General features: G+C 33.1%; 1 long non-coding RNA gene across 3 annotated transcripts in view; it reads left to right on the top strand.

Moving 5' to 3' along the window:
- Positions 1–14,964, top strand: part of LOC141560657 (uncharacterized) — a 101,889-nt gene extending 86,925 nt beyond the window's left edge. For all 3 annotated transcript variants that reach the window (XR_012487770.1, XR_012487769.1, XR_012487771.1), the window contains 2 exons: positions 13,574–13,668; positions 14,690–14,964. This is a non-coding gene — a long non-coding RNA (uncharacterized LOC141560657). The remainder of the gene's footprint in view (positions 1–13,573; positions 13,669–14,689) is intronic.
- The last annotated feature ends 580 nt before the right edge of the window (positions 14,965–15,544 follow it).

Here is a 15,544-nt window from a genome sequence, read left to right as displayed (position 1 = left end):
AGACATAATTTATCAGCATTATGGAAAAGGATTAGTTTTCAAGGACAAGTAGGTTCTTAATATCATTAGTGCTTGAAGGATAAAGGAATTAAGAAAATAATAAAAAATCTCTAAGTGAGACAAACAATAATGATTATATTCATTGGATTCTAATCCCAAAACCCAGTGATCTAAACTGATTTATTAAGCTTGATCTAATGCAAATAAAAATATTTGTGGCCTCTAGAGTGAGTATTATGTTTAGCTCCATTGATCAGGCTAATCATAGATAAATGATCCTTAACTATGGTTAAGGTATTAGATTTACAAAATGGAAAATGGGCTCTAATACTATTATCAAGTTATACCTTAGAAGAGAAAGTACAAATTTGAAGCAGGCTAGTCTTGAAGAAATGAGATGCCTAGGCTTTCTAGTATTGTTATGGCTTATACAAAGTGTAAAATTTCTAAGTCACTAATTTTAATAGTTAACAGTTATAAGCACTTTAAGGTTTATAAAGTGTTCTTCGTGAACTGATCCTCAAAACAATCCTGGGATGTTGGTGTTTTATTATCACCCCAATTTTACAAATGACAGAGGTAGAGAAATGTGAAATTATTTGTTCGTAGACACCAGCTTGTAAATTTTTAAAACTAGATTTGAACTCAGGTATTCCTGGTACCAGATTCAACAACTTAAGCCCTGTCGATAGTGAATTAGCATTTATTAAAGACTTACTATATATCAGGAGCTGTGCTAAGGGTATTCTCCTTGCTATGTGAAGAGATGGAAGAAAAGAACAATATTTGTTTAGAACAGGAATTTATTTTCAAAATACAATGAATCAGAACAGCAGAAAACTGCTAGTAGTATCAGTCTTTTAAACTCTGTTCTTCCAGACTTTGAAGCCACTTTTCCCTCTACTTTGCCATAGTCTTCTGATATATACTGGCTATATGAATTTAGGTCATTTCCTTTTATCTTTCAATGCTGCAGGTTATTATTTAAGTCTGTTGAGGCTGGGAAAGGGGGATCCCAAAAGTTTGGGGACACAGACTGGTACCATAAGGTGTCTCAAAAGAATTTGCAAGCTTGAACCCATCTGCCAGTGAAGGGGCAAAGTTTATTGTAACATCATTACAAAAGTAGGCTAGACTACTAAGAGAATGCAGCAGAGAAACAGAAGCAAGGAGATATATTTATCCAGCTTTCAATCATAGATGTGCTAATTCTGTGGATTATAAGTAGGAAGGAGTGGTCTCCTGAATTTGGTTCTCCTTGATTAGATTATTACTGACAAGATTACCAGTCAGCAATGAATTGAGGAGCAGGTCTCTGGAATCAGGCAGATTGTCAAAACAATAGCATTCCAAGATTGGGAGTAGGGTGTGTAGGGGAGGGAAGGGGGGCAAAGCCAGAGGACTTTGGAATCAGAATAATTGCCAGAAAAGAAGCCCCAAGGTTAAGGGACTGCAAAACTACCACTATATTTCCAGATATCAAGTCTACAAGTTGTAGACCCCTTGTAAGGAAAAGGTACCTAACTTAGGAGACCCTAGTACTGAATAAGTAATAGGTTCAGTCACAAACCCAAAAAAAGCAAGGGAAACCAAAACAATTGTAAAGAAAGCTTCACATGAAACTTGAATGCAATAAATGTTCCTAAAGTACATACTGATAAAACTGGGAGGAAAACAACAAATAGATATAAAATAAAATGAATCTGTCAACATTTCTTTAATATTCAGTTATGAATATCATTGGTAGAAAAACTTCCAAATTTGGGCACTGCTTCCACCACAGTTTCCAATTTAAAAGACATGGAAATAGATTTTAGGAAGTCTGCTGGACTAGATAAAGTAGTGAGAGAAATTATCATTTTCTAATATATTAGTTTCCAAATTTTATTTTCTCATTTAGGGACTAGCCCTTATAGACTAGTCAGTAAACCTAGGAAGAACATTCTTGATAAATGAAATTGTTTAAATCTTCAGGGAATTTGACCTTCAGTCTTGGGCAGTACCCCACCCAACTAAAAGAACTTAATTTTGTTTAAAGTGTAAAAGAATCTTACTTTAGGTGAAAAGCCCTGCATCTTGGCCCTTCTTTACTGGAGTATAGGGCAACCTATTCCATAAAGGAAAACAAAACAAAACAAAACAAAACAAAAACAACCACGATAATCTGCATAGAGACAGATTCCTTTGTCTAGATTTCTGGAGCCAGTTGATCTCAAGATCAAGCTATATTTTAGCAGGAGAAACTGGGCGTTTTCAGCCAATCTCCTCATTTGAAAGTGTACCCCCTAATTAATTGTATATCAATCAAGGCTAATTTTCATTTTTTTCCAAAAGTGGTTTGGTCTTTAGTTATCAAAAAGAAAAAAAAAAAAAAACAAACAAACCACTGACTCATTTTTTTTTTATTTTTTATTTTTATTGTGAGCCTGATTAATTGATGATTAATTACCCAGAAACTCTGTTTTTTGGACTTTTCATCCCTCTCAGTTCACACCCAAAATAATTCATTTGGGAGATGGCACAATCTTAAAATCTTTGAGAGCTTAACTTAAATGACATCTAAAGAAAAGGTAACCTTTTGCTGAAATGAGCAGATAATATAAGATCCATTATCTCTGTTTGTACAAAAAAAGAAAAGAGAAAATATAAAATGACAGAGAAAAATCTATCCTTAGTTCTTTTTTTTTGAACTGTTTGAATGTTTAAAGATCATGCAAGATTTCTTAACAATACTAAATTAGAGAAATAATGCATGTGCATATATGCACATATACAAAAATACATACACTATATTGTTTGCTATTTTGATGTGGAATGAAAGAATGATTAGATGAATTCCTACAGATGTGTGTAATCAGTGATATATATATAAAGTACAAGGTATAGCTGTGAAACATAAAAAGATATTTTATTCTGCTTTAATTGCTAAAGAGCTAGCATATTTAAATTTTCTATATTTCTATTTAGTTATTAAATTTTTTTCTTGTTAAACTTATTGTTATCTTTATATTTATCTAGGTTGGAGAGAGCTATAATGAGATTCCCTCAAAAATTTTTTTTTCCATTTTTCCATGTAGTTAACTTAAATTTCTCTTTAATTTGATGCTGTGCTTTTCAGTGTATATACATGTCAAATATACTTGCATATACATGTATATTATATATAATGATGATCTTTCATTGTCTATGGTCTATGTTAAGTGTATATGTGTAATGTCCGTGTGTCTGTGTATACATTCACATGTGCTTTGTGTGTGTAATGTATACATGCATGTATAAAAACTGGAAATTCTGTTTGTCATTCACAGATGTTTCCATTTTAGTTTTTCTTTCTGTATATGACTACTACATTCTCTGTATTAGTTTATTCTTTTTTTTTTTTTTTTTTTTTTTTTCCTGAGGCTGGGGTTAAGATTTGAACTCTGGTCCTCCTGAATTCAGGGCTGGTGCTCTATCCACTGCGCCACCTAGCTGCCACCTAGCTGCCACCTAGCTGCCCCTAGTTTATTCTTTCTATTTTCATTTTACTCAAAGATTTTTGTGAATCTGGGCAGTTTTCATTTATATCTTGTTATATGGTATCTTGGGTTGTTTTGAGTGTGTCAAAAAGTTTTAATAAACACAAAGACTATTAAATAACTCTTCTTGAGATGTTAGAGTAGAAGGAAACAATTTAGCCTAATTATTTTGTATAATTACAACAAAAAGACCTAAGAAGAACATGAGAAAGAACTAAATGACTGGTGGCTGAGGCCAGAAGCAGTCTATTGGAGATAATTTGAGGATATTTATTGTTTAGGTAAAAAAAAAAAAAAAAAGGTGATAAAGCAAGAAGCTCAAAAATCCTATTATAAGAAATAATTAAGAAAACATTCATCAGTTATTGAAACAGAAATACAGTTTAATCTACAAGATTGTTGACTAAGAAAAATTTTAAGTTTAAATCAAAAAGGCACATGGTAGATCAGCTTTATAATGTGGATATTAAATACCAAATATTGTAAGCAGTCATGACCTTTAGCTATATTGGAAAATCAAATTAACCCTATAGCAACACTCTATGTGTAAGATAAAATAAAGATTGGAATATAAATTTAAAAAAGAATAAATCAAAAGAAAAAACAAAAACAAAAATAAAAATAGGCTATTAGGATATGTCACAAAATAAATATACATTAAGGGACAGCTTGGTGGCACAGTGGACAAGTCAGGAGGACTTGAGTTCAAAATTTGTCCTCAGATACTTAACACTTCTTAGGTGTGTAACCCTGAGCAAGTCATTTATCCCCATTGCCTTAGCTAAATAGATAGATATATAAATATTGATTTTGAAAAAAAAAAAAAAAAGACACACTTGAGAAGAAGGGAAATTCTCTGAATCATTCCTCAAAGGGACCTAAAGTCAAGCAAACTATTTAGCAGCTAAGCATTTCAAATGATTATAAGCCTAGACCCAAAAAGGGAGGGCAGGAAATCTTTCAATGTCAATAAGGGATAAAAAGGCAAGATTATGGAAGATTAAAAAAAAAAAAAAAAAAACATCATGAGAGAGTCAGAGGAAAGAATTCATTTAGCAATCCAGAGAATAAAGCTGATGTTAATTTATAGATGAGGTTTTTTTGAAGTTTAAGAGGCATCAAAATAGGCCTTCCAGGGACAATTACTAATTGTAGAAGAAGGAAAGCAAAAGATAGCAAGAATAAAAATCGGCACCTTCACCAAACCTAAGACAGGAGAGAGGGAAAAGATTGAGTGTTCTAGGGTAATATGGCAAAACAGACTTTAAAAAAAACAACAACAACAAAAATCATAATTAGTTGTGGGATAGTAAAGTTGTAGTGCATTACTGAATATTGCTTGTCAAAGTCTTTTTGTTCCTTATAAATATTTTCACCAAGAATGACCTTAATTCATATATAGATCACTTTCATAAAGATTTTGAATAGATTGTAGAATAGAAATTATGGTTTGTAGTTATTGAGGTTAGAAAACCTCCCTCTTTTGGGACACATATAAGATCTCAGATTATTATCATTCCTTTGTTATTTACTCTTCTTCTGATACCTTGAATGTTAGTTCTTCAATGTCATCATAATTTTTTCACCTCAATACTGATCGCTGTACATACTGTACATGTTCTGTATATGTATGTGTATATTCTGTTTAAATCGTAATTGCAAAAAAAAAAAAAAATCCAGCATTTTTAAAAAGGTGTCTTTTATTAAAAGTACACATGATAAATTTTATTTAAAAATTTTAAAAGGCTCTAGTTAAAAGTAGAATTTTAAGAGTAGAACTGTATTTGTGATTCTATTTTTGATGATTTCCCCTAGAAGATAAATGTTTGTTAAACTAACAGGCCACTTTTATCAGAAGAACTTCATCCTTATTTTTAAATTTACATATAAATTGAAAAAGAAGCTTGACTTCATTTGTGGATTCAAGACAGTCTTTTTTTTTTTTTTTTTTTTTCATTTCACCCTATAGTGTGCAGAGACATGTGTACCTGTGTGTTTGATTTAAAACTTCTTTTCACAGATATAGAAGAAGAATGAAGTGGAAAAATTAGAATATGATATGTTACTGGTCACAAATAAATGTAATTAATTTACAAATTCATTAGTTCTGCACATAAGAAATCATTGAAATATCATCTTGATAGTCTGTCAAGGATGATACTAGTTTTAAGACAGTTAAGGAAGAATAGATTTGCCCACTTAAAAATTAATGTCCATAACCTTTGACTTGTTAACATTTCATTTGTTAACAAACAAACATTTGACTTTGTGTATCTTGGGCTTCATCAATTTCACCACTAATCTCTGCTGTACTGGGATGATGTGAAGTCTTAGACAAGAGCTTAAGATGCAGTGAAAAATCTTGAAAAAGTCCTAGGTAAGCCAGGAAGGGAAGTAGAGTGAAATTATAGAATGACAAGATAATTATATTTTCCTTTATAGTGACCACAGCAAAGATTCCACATTTGAAGGGGTGAAAAAATAAATTATATGAGAAAATTTGAGTCACCCCATGAAAGAGGGAATTTTTTTTTCTTTTGTGTCTAATGCTATATTTTTGAGGAAAAAAGAATCGTTAAAAATGGTTCATGTATATGAAAATTTAACTCCTAAATTGTTGCAGAGACTAATCAAGTTTATTAACATTTATTAAACACTCATAGTATGCCAGACACTATGCTGATCCTGGGGGATACAAAGAAAAGCAAAACAATTTTTGTCCTCAAACAGTTCACATTTTAATAGGCAAGACAATGTAGATAACTAGATACATACAATTTATATATTAGAGGAGATGAGAGATACCTTAGAGAAGACATTTTTAGCTAATGTTCTATTCAAGGCTGTTGAACAACTTGAAATTTTTAAGAGACTTTTTTTTTTTTTTTTAGTCTTAACTTTGTTACAGGGTCTTTCTCTTCTTTCTCTCTTTCTTTCTCTCTCTCTCTCTCTCTCTCTCTCTCTCTCTCTCTCTCTCTCTCTCTGTGAGAGAGAGAGTATATTTACTTTGATCAAATAAACATTTATTAAGAAATTATTCTTTTTTTAGGGTGGGGTTATAAAGATTAAAAAACAAAACAAAACAAAACAAAAATTCTGACCTTTGAATTTATTATCAATTAGGATGTATGAGACAATTCCAGAAGGTTTGATGTTGGCTAAGTGTAGAGAAGGCTAATAGGGTAGCATACAATTCCTTCCACTTTGGGGGGATTAGAGCAGGATTAATGGATGAAGTATCAGCTAGCCAGCTCTTAAAGAAAGAGAAGAATCGATTAAACAGAGCAACATAGGAGGAATCTATTTCAAGTACAGACTTTCAGGTATATACAAATATGAAACAATGGGAGTCTGTCAAGCAAAGGATATAAGGCAGGAATATGTGCAACATCACCCACAGGATTCATCAATACAGAGTGGTCCATAGGTCATAAGAGCTTTTTACTAAAATGTTTCCAAACAGAGGAAATAACTACTTCCCCAGCTATGATAACCTTAAGAGGTAACTGTGGGTGTGGTGGCCAATGTGACCCTGCATGGATGAAAAGTTTTGCACAAATCAATTTACAGCATTAAGAGATAGCTCGAACTGTGCTAAAAGTTGCAGCATGACCCATCATGGACCAGCTTTACAATATATTATTTTATCCCAGCAGGAGAATCAAATAGCTACCAAATTAGGTTGAAATGAGAATTCATCTGAATTGCCTCATATAATTGCATACAAAAAATGGGTGTGCTCTTTCTTGGGGTGAGGGTTCCCATCAGATGTAGGGTACAAACACAGAAAGTAACAATTCCAATATTATAAAGTGAGGTAAAGTACCTCGAAGCAAAAAATAATTCCGAAAATTAAGAGGGTGATAGTTCATGAATGGGATATAAGCAATAATAGAAAAAACAAACTAATTGATTTTTTTTTTTTTCTTTAAAGGGTCTGAGTCCTCTATGGCTCATGCCATAAGTCTTCTACACAATCATATACTCACTTACATGAAATTATATTCTCACTTATGTAGCATTTTAAATTTTACAAAGCATTTTCTTCAAAATAATTCTGGTACATAGGTGGCTCAACTATTAATCTATTCCAAATTGAGGATTATATATTTGATCCCAGAAGTACCAGAAGGATTAATATGGTCAGCCATCCAAATGAGCTCCATCCCTTTCTAATCTCCACCTTCCACCCCCATCATCCAGGTAACCAGAAGAACTGCATAAAGATTGGTTGTATTGGCTTGAAACACTAACAATTCTTTATGGTGACCAGAGTGAACCTAGCTGGACATGTAGAAAATCAGCAAATCTGAAGACAATTAAGCTCATACCAACTTTGAAGCAGACCCTGAATCATTTGGTGGTTTATGGACCTTTAAGCAACATCCTTATCTGTAGAGATTTCCTTTTTATATCCCTTTTTATTTTATATCCTTTCTGTTTTTCATTTTAATGTGTATTTTATTTTATTATTTGTGCTCAATCCTTGAACTGTCAGGCTGATTTGTGTATCAAAGGGTCACATATCTGACACCTAAATTCTCTTAGTCTCTCTTCTGGTTCTCTCCTTCCTTAGGAACAGGGACTGACTATTTCCTTCATATCTTCTCAAATTCCTTGCTTCCCTTTGATTGAAAAATATAAATAGCCAAATAGGCCTTGAACATGTCAGAGAAGACATTGTTCCAGTTCATAAGCTTATTTTCAGACAATAAAATGCATATATAAATTGTGAAAACTTTATATACATTCAAAATGAAGTATGAAGGGGGTACATGCACCAAGAAAGGCTTTTCTGCAGAAGGTGGACAATGAGCTAAAGCTTGAAGGAAGCCATGGTAGCTAGGATTCATAGGAGCAGGAAACACAGTCTAGGAATACCAGTGAAAATTCATGTACTTAGCATATCATGTATTATGAAAAGCAAGTAGGGCAAGTAGGCCTGTACTGGAAAGAAGAAGGGAAGGGAAAAGTAAACAAATATCTGATTGTGAAGGATGTTAAATCTGATGGAATACCAAGAAGCATAGGAAAGGAAGACCTCCCTCCCTGTGCATTGATTGACAAACTTGCTTTATTGCTGACCTGTGTTTGCCTTGGAAACCTAGCCAGTTCTCTGAATAAATACAGTTTACTCACTAAAGAAATGAAAAGATATTTTTCTTGGTGGTCCCTTGAGATGGAGCATCCTGGAACGATTCCCCTCTTTAACTTATCCCCTAAGCAACTAGCAAAGGGTATTTCTTTTTTTTTTTCTTTTCTTTTTTTTTTTCTTTTTTTTCCTGAGACTGGGGTTAAGTGACTTGCCCAGGTTCATACAGCTAGAAAGTATTAAGTGTCTGAGACCAGATTTGAACTCGGGTCCTCCTGAATTCAGGGTTGGTGCTCTATCTACTGTAGCAAAGGGTATTTCTAAAGTGCAGGTCTTGTTATTTTCTTGTTTAATAAGTTCCAATAGCTTTGTTACCTTTAGCATCAAATATAATCTCCTCTATTTTTAAATCACTCCATCACTTTAATCTAACTTACTTCTCTGGGTTTACTACACATTATACTATATACTATACATTATACTCCCACACTGTCCACATTCTGGTCAAACCGACCTTTTTGTCCTTCTCCAAAAATGTGTCATCTTTTTGACTTAGAACAAACTATTCTCCATTTCTACAATGCTTTCTGCCCTTTAGTAGTTGTAGTATTTGAATTTGCTTGTAAACATATAACCAAAATGCTTTTAATAATACTTTTAGATTAGTTATCTGCTCAATCTGGCCACCTGCTATTACACCCATCTGTATGTTTAAATGTAATTAGTCTTAGAAACATTTATAGGCATTTATAGCTCTTGTAGATACTTTGACTAAGGTGCAGACTGAACCACTTTTCCAATTCACCTTATCAGACTCAGAGAATCATAATTTACTGACCCTTTTTTAAAATTTATTTTAATTTTAATTTACAAGTAAAGCAAACATTTACATAAAAGATTGATTACACACAAAATCATAAATGGCACAAGTAGCTATTTCTTTCAAATATACAATAAAATTATCATATAAATATCTTATTCCCCCTTTGTTTTTCCTCCCCCGCCCAAGACCGCTACTATATCCTTCTTTTCATTCTCTCTATTGGAAATACATTCTGTCGGTATTATGATTGAGTCACACAAAATTATTCTTTCTGGTAATTATTTATACTGATTCCATGTTTCTGAGAAATTATCTCATCCAAAGTAGTTTGACATAGTTGAGGTGTAGGAGGGGAAGAGGAACCTCCTATATATAGTGATGGTCATAGTCTTTCTATATACCAGCCCAAGAGATGAAATGGGTCAGCTCACGCTCTCTCAAGATGGAAAACTTGTTCACTCCTCCTCTTTATTCTACATTTATTCTTTATCTTCTGCTTCTCTTTCCTAGAATTCTCCTTAAATCAATCCCAGTCTTTTATCCATATACAGCTTTCCAGATTTTCTTTCTGATACATATTGATTTGTGTGTCCTTAAATGATAATACCTTACAATGAAAGATTTATATATATTACATAAAGCTATAGATAACAAATATGAACCAGGACATACCATATTTTATCTTCCTAGATGCTGAAATACTCATTTTAAGATCTTAAATTGCAATAATACTTTTAATATTTTTATACATATAAGAATTCTATACAGTTATGTAGAACACAATCCATTCATACTTATCATTGTCTGTGTCATTCCATAAACTGTCCATAGGGAAATCTGCCCAGTATGCTGAATACCTTCATCTATATTTCTTAAAATTACATAATTAGGTTGTTGTGCCAGAGTTCCCTTTTATTGTCCTGCCTCAGTTCCTAATTGTTCTGCTTAGTCCTGCAATACCACCCTCCCTCCTAATCATCATGATCCTGATAAGGAGAAAGACCAGTCTTAGATATCAAGACCCAAACCCTTCCCTATTTATCATAATGTCTGGTGCCTCCCCTCACCCAGTCAGAATCCGATTCATAGTGCGTTCCTGCTTTCAGTGCTTTGACTCCACCCCTGCCTCTGACTTCCTCCTGGTAGCTTAGAGCCACAAGCATATATACTTCATGGGAAGCACTCATTAGCTGCTGGATGCTTTGGACATCAGCCCTGAGGGCAACATGCCCCCATCACAATCTCTCCCTTTCAAATAAATTATTAAAAACTTTCTAATCTCCATCTTGCCTCAGTTTCTCTAGCATTACAAGGTTAACAATGTTGATTGGTTATCTCTTGCTTTTGTAGTGTTCTTTTGTTTCTCACCTAGTAAAATCCTAACAATGAACAGATTATCTCTTTAAAATATCACTGATTTGAAGATATAGTTTATGTCATTTTTCCTGTGAAATTTTTCTATGATATCTTCTTTTTAAATTATTTTTTTAAATCCTAAAATGAGAATTGAAAATTATTATTTTTTTTTTTAGTTACAATTCAGCCTAACTTTAGTAGGAGTTGGGGAAAAGGAAAAAAAAAAATAGAAATGCTGTTTAAATCAGTTATGAGATAGAGAGTATCTTTAGATTAGAATGGAAAATTTTGGGGTCTGGGAGTTAGGTGATGTTTTTGTCCATTTCCAGCTATATTACAAGTTTTACATATCAAGGGAAAGTTGCTTGGGTTTGCTGTTTCCTCATCTATAAAAAGGAGGTTTTGATTGAAATTATATCTAAAATCTTTCACAACTCTAAAATTCTATGAGTTTTCAAGAGTCATGGAGAATGTACTTCAGTGAAAGGTGGAGAGAAGAGGAAATATATTGTATCAAATGCTGCAAAGATGAAATTTGGTATGCGAACTAAGAAAAAGGCTATTGTATGTCTAGCAAAAATGATGAGTTTCAAAGAACTTCTGGAGAGTATAGACAACTTTCAGGAGGCAGAGGAACCTGTGAATGAAAAATGAAGAAATGGAACTACTGTGTGGAGGCCCAACATAGCTCTATTGAAAAAAGGAAGAAAATAAGATGATAATTTAAGGAATGGAAAGGAAAGGAAAAGTAAAGTGTTTTAGTTGTTGTTTAATTAAAGACAAATCTGTGCATGACTTTAGGAGAAATTGACAATTGGATAGATGAAAAAAAGATCTTTTTATATCTGTTAAGGTCCTGCTGTAGACTAATTGTCAAAAGAATGTGTGTGTGTGTGTGTGTGTGTGTGTGTGTGTGTGTGTGTGTGTGTGTGTGTGTGTGTGTGTTCTCTGCAAAGTCAATCTTGGGGGCAGAAAGTATATCTTCTCCCTTATTGTATGCCTGATGCTTACTTAGGGTGTCTTGCACTGAGTAGATATTGAATAATGTGTTTTTGATGGTGATGCACTGGAAACTACTTCGCTGATTTAAAACAGTTTATAATTTAATATTTCACAGTTACTTGTTACATGCTTTCGGTAAAAGTATTCTTTTTAAAAAAATTATCTGTGATCTTTTGGCATATAAGCCACATGACTGAAAAATAAAATGCATCAACATTTGTGCTTGGCTATTGTTAAAATTATTTATAATATTTGTAATTTGTTTACTGGTTATATAGAGCCAGAGGCTACAGGAACAAATGCTTTTTGTAAAGCTGAAAACAATTAAAGATAATAAATTCCCCAAGCTTGACAACTATTCCATCTGGCAAATGGATCTGTGCTATTTCATCAAAGCAATCCTCCATTAACTGCTTTATACACTGGTTACTTTTTGTAATCCTCAAAACTGCACCTCTGCATTTTTATCAGATTAATGTAAATGAAGCACTATCAGTTTTAGAAAAGTATGTATTAATTGAAGTTGGAAATTATCTAGAATAATCCAGCTGTCAGTGAAAACTATGAATATAAAAAGCCCCACCTGTAGCAGGCTCCCTCCTCAACCCCCCCCCCCCCAGCCATTTCCTTTTGAAGGGAAAATTAATCTTATAATCTTCATTTCTAACCAATTGACTCCTACTGGTTATCAGAAGCTGCTGAGCCCTTCTTCTGAGTTTTTCAGGTCTCCTAGCTACTTTTACAACAGCACTCTAAAAGCTCAAGATTTCTTTTTAGAAGAAATCTGATTCTGGTCTAACAAATTGCTGATGTGGAAATAATTTAGAATCAGAGAGTTGTTTCAGGCATGAAGTGGTTAACTTACTTTTCCCAGGGTTGCAAAACTAGTTTATCAGAAGCAAGATCTGAACTCAACTCTTTTTACTTCTAAGTGTAACTATTCATTAATTACACTAGGCAAAAAATTTTCTGCCATAATGTCCATTAAGAAAGTATACTAATAGCAGCAGCAGCAGGTTTTAGAGGTCTCAGCCTACAAATGATCTTTGTTATATTTTTGAGTCACAGTTCCAAGGCCAGGAGGATTATAAGCACAGTAGAATTTACAGCCAGAGTGGATTGGGGAGGTTCCTTACAATTCTAGGGCACAAAAGAGTTCTTATGATACCTTATAGACCAGAACATAGACCAGGAGAGTAGTAAACACACTTCTTGCATCTTAATAGCTTGGAAAAAATGAAAACTTTCAGGTCCCTAGAAAGATCACTGAAAATGGCTGCACAAAATCCTTGAATTTTGGGACATTGCATTTTCTATTCTGGAAACAGTCCCTACTTTAATATAGTTAAAAGCCAAGTAAATGTGGGAAAACTAGCAAACAACAGAAAAAGATTCTGATCAAAGAAAGTTACTACAGTGAAAAGGAAAACCAAACATTCAGAAAAAGATAACAAAATCAAAGGTATCTTTCAATGAAATTCTTTATACTGTTCATTGTAACGTCCTGTTACTTAGTAAGAACCTAACAATTCATCATCAAACACCTCTTCTCTTTTTGGGGGACAGTGACTGGGAAGTGAGGCAATCGGGGTTCAATTACTTGCCTAAGTCACACAAGTGTTGGAGCTCAAATTTGAACTCAGGTCCTCCTGACTCCAGAGCTAGTAAAATTTTCACTGTACCATCTAATTGCCCCTGAAATATCTCTTATTACAATTTATAGTTTTCTAAAACAAAAAGTACTTTAATCCTTCCACTGATACATTATTGATTCTGTTTCAGATTGCTGTCTAATACTCAAAATCTGACAAAAAAAAAGAAAAAGCTCCAATAGTGATATAATCAACTTGAAGACCCACATGAATTTCTACTTAATTGTAAGTCTTGGTGGCGAGTTTTCCCACCTACTTTTATAGCAACTTGTTATACTATTTTATATATGATTGTATATGAAAGGAAGCAAAGGATTAAAATATGTGTGTGTATATATGGGGGGAATATAATGTGAAGGAAATGAAGTACTATGAACTCAACAAAAGTAGAGTAATTAGAAGCAGTGTAAAGAGATGAATTGGAACAATGAATTTATAAAGGTTTGGATCAGTATGAAAAGTCTTCATTTTCAAAAAAAGGGGAAAGAAGTCCTTAATAGAGTAATTTAATTGATAGAATATAAAACCAAGAGGCTCCCATGTTAATCCTAATTCTAACATTGATTTATATACTAGGCTCTTTAACCTCAAATCCTATTTATAAAATGTTATGCTTCTTGTAAAGCCTATCCACTGATAATTCTCCATTTCTAATTGTTTTGTCATTTTAAGTAAAGTTATTTCCACAAACATAAAATTGATTAATTGCTTACCTGAATGCATTTAGTGAATATCAAATGCAACTGATGCATTTTTATATCTCCCACCTAAAGGGGAAAACAAAAAAAGGTGTTTTCTGATGCCATATGGGTATGCCATCATTAACAGAATAGCTTTTACTATATGCTTTTAATACGGAAAATGAAAGCAACTGGTATATTAGTGGCTATTGTGTAAATAAAATAATTTCTTTTAATATAATCTAAAACTTCCTCTCAGCCTAGCATCATTCTTATATGTGATCCATTTTTGTAGGTATATGATCTGAGGTATGGAAGTCATAAATTGAGCCAAAAATGGTAGAGCAAAAATTACTCAGCATAAGGGTATGATGAAATCATGCCATCATGGTGGAAACTGATGTGAAGAGATCTGAGTTTCATAGATGATTTGATCTTGAAGAATGATGAGTTCCTAGGGATAAAGTCCAGGAAATTAGTGAGATGAGAATTGAGAAAAATTCCCTCATTTTAAATACAGGAAAATTAGAGATACTGATTCTCTAACTAGGTCTTTTCTTCTCCAGGTTATATATCACCAGTCTTTTCAGCTAATCAAGATACCAACATGATCCTGAAGCTGGCAATTCTGATTGTCCTCCCTTGGACATTCTACAACTACTGGGACTTCTAGAAATGAACACAATACTGCAGTACTCCTGAACATTATTCATCTCTTAATGCATTTTATTACCTTATCTTTTCCCCTGTGTTTTACACCATGATTCACACTTAATAGGTGCTTTATAAATGTTTATTGAATTCAATTGAACTAAATAAAATTAGTGAATGAATGAATACTCAGCTATTGCTCTAGATTTATAGAGAACACAAAAGATTTATAAACTTAGGTGCTGCTCTCAGGACCTTAAAAATCTAGTTATGGAGATAAGACTAATATACATGAAATAATCACTAAGCAATGCAAATCTGTGACTATGTTAGAATTGGAGATGTGCTCTGTTCAATTAAACATTAATAGAATGTCCCCAGATTCACTTTAAAGAAATCTAGTAACCTTAAAGTATGGGCTAATTGTAGCTGTAAATGACTAGAGATGCTTAGATGAAAATCTTTAAGTATTAATAATGATGATTGCAATATTCATTATTCCACATGATTGCATTAGCTACAGTGTGACATCTAGAAGAGGCAAGGAGAAAATATAGGAAAGGAAGTGGGACAGAGATAATGTCAAAATTTAGCCTTAATTCCCATCATTATTCCATTCTCCTTAACAATGATCAGTCCTCAGGGTTGACATTTCCTCTGCAATTTAGACACTATTCTTCTATTAAAATTTATTTATTAAGTGCCCAGCATGACACATAGAGCTGTACATAATAAATAGCTAGTCTTTTCCGGAGACAGGCATGATATCA

This window comes from Sminthopsis crassicaudata, chromosome 3 (genome assembly GCF_048593235.1).
Source record: "Sminthopsis crassicaudata isolate SCR6 chromosome 3, ASM4859323v1, whole genome shotgun sequence".
NCBI classification, from domain to species: Eukaryota; Metazoa; Chordata; class Mammalia; order Dasyuromorphia; family Dasyuridae; genus Sminthopsis; species Sminthopsis crassicaudata.
Note: the sequence above shows the minus strand (reverse complement) of the source record. Positions and strands in the feature narration are given on the sequence as shown.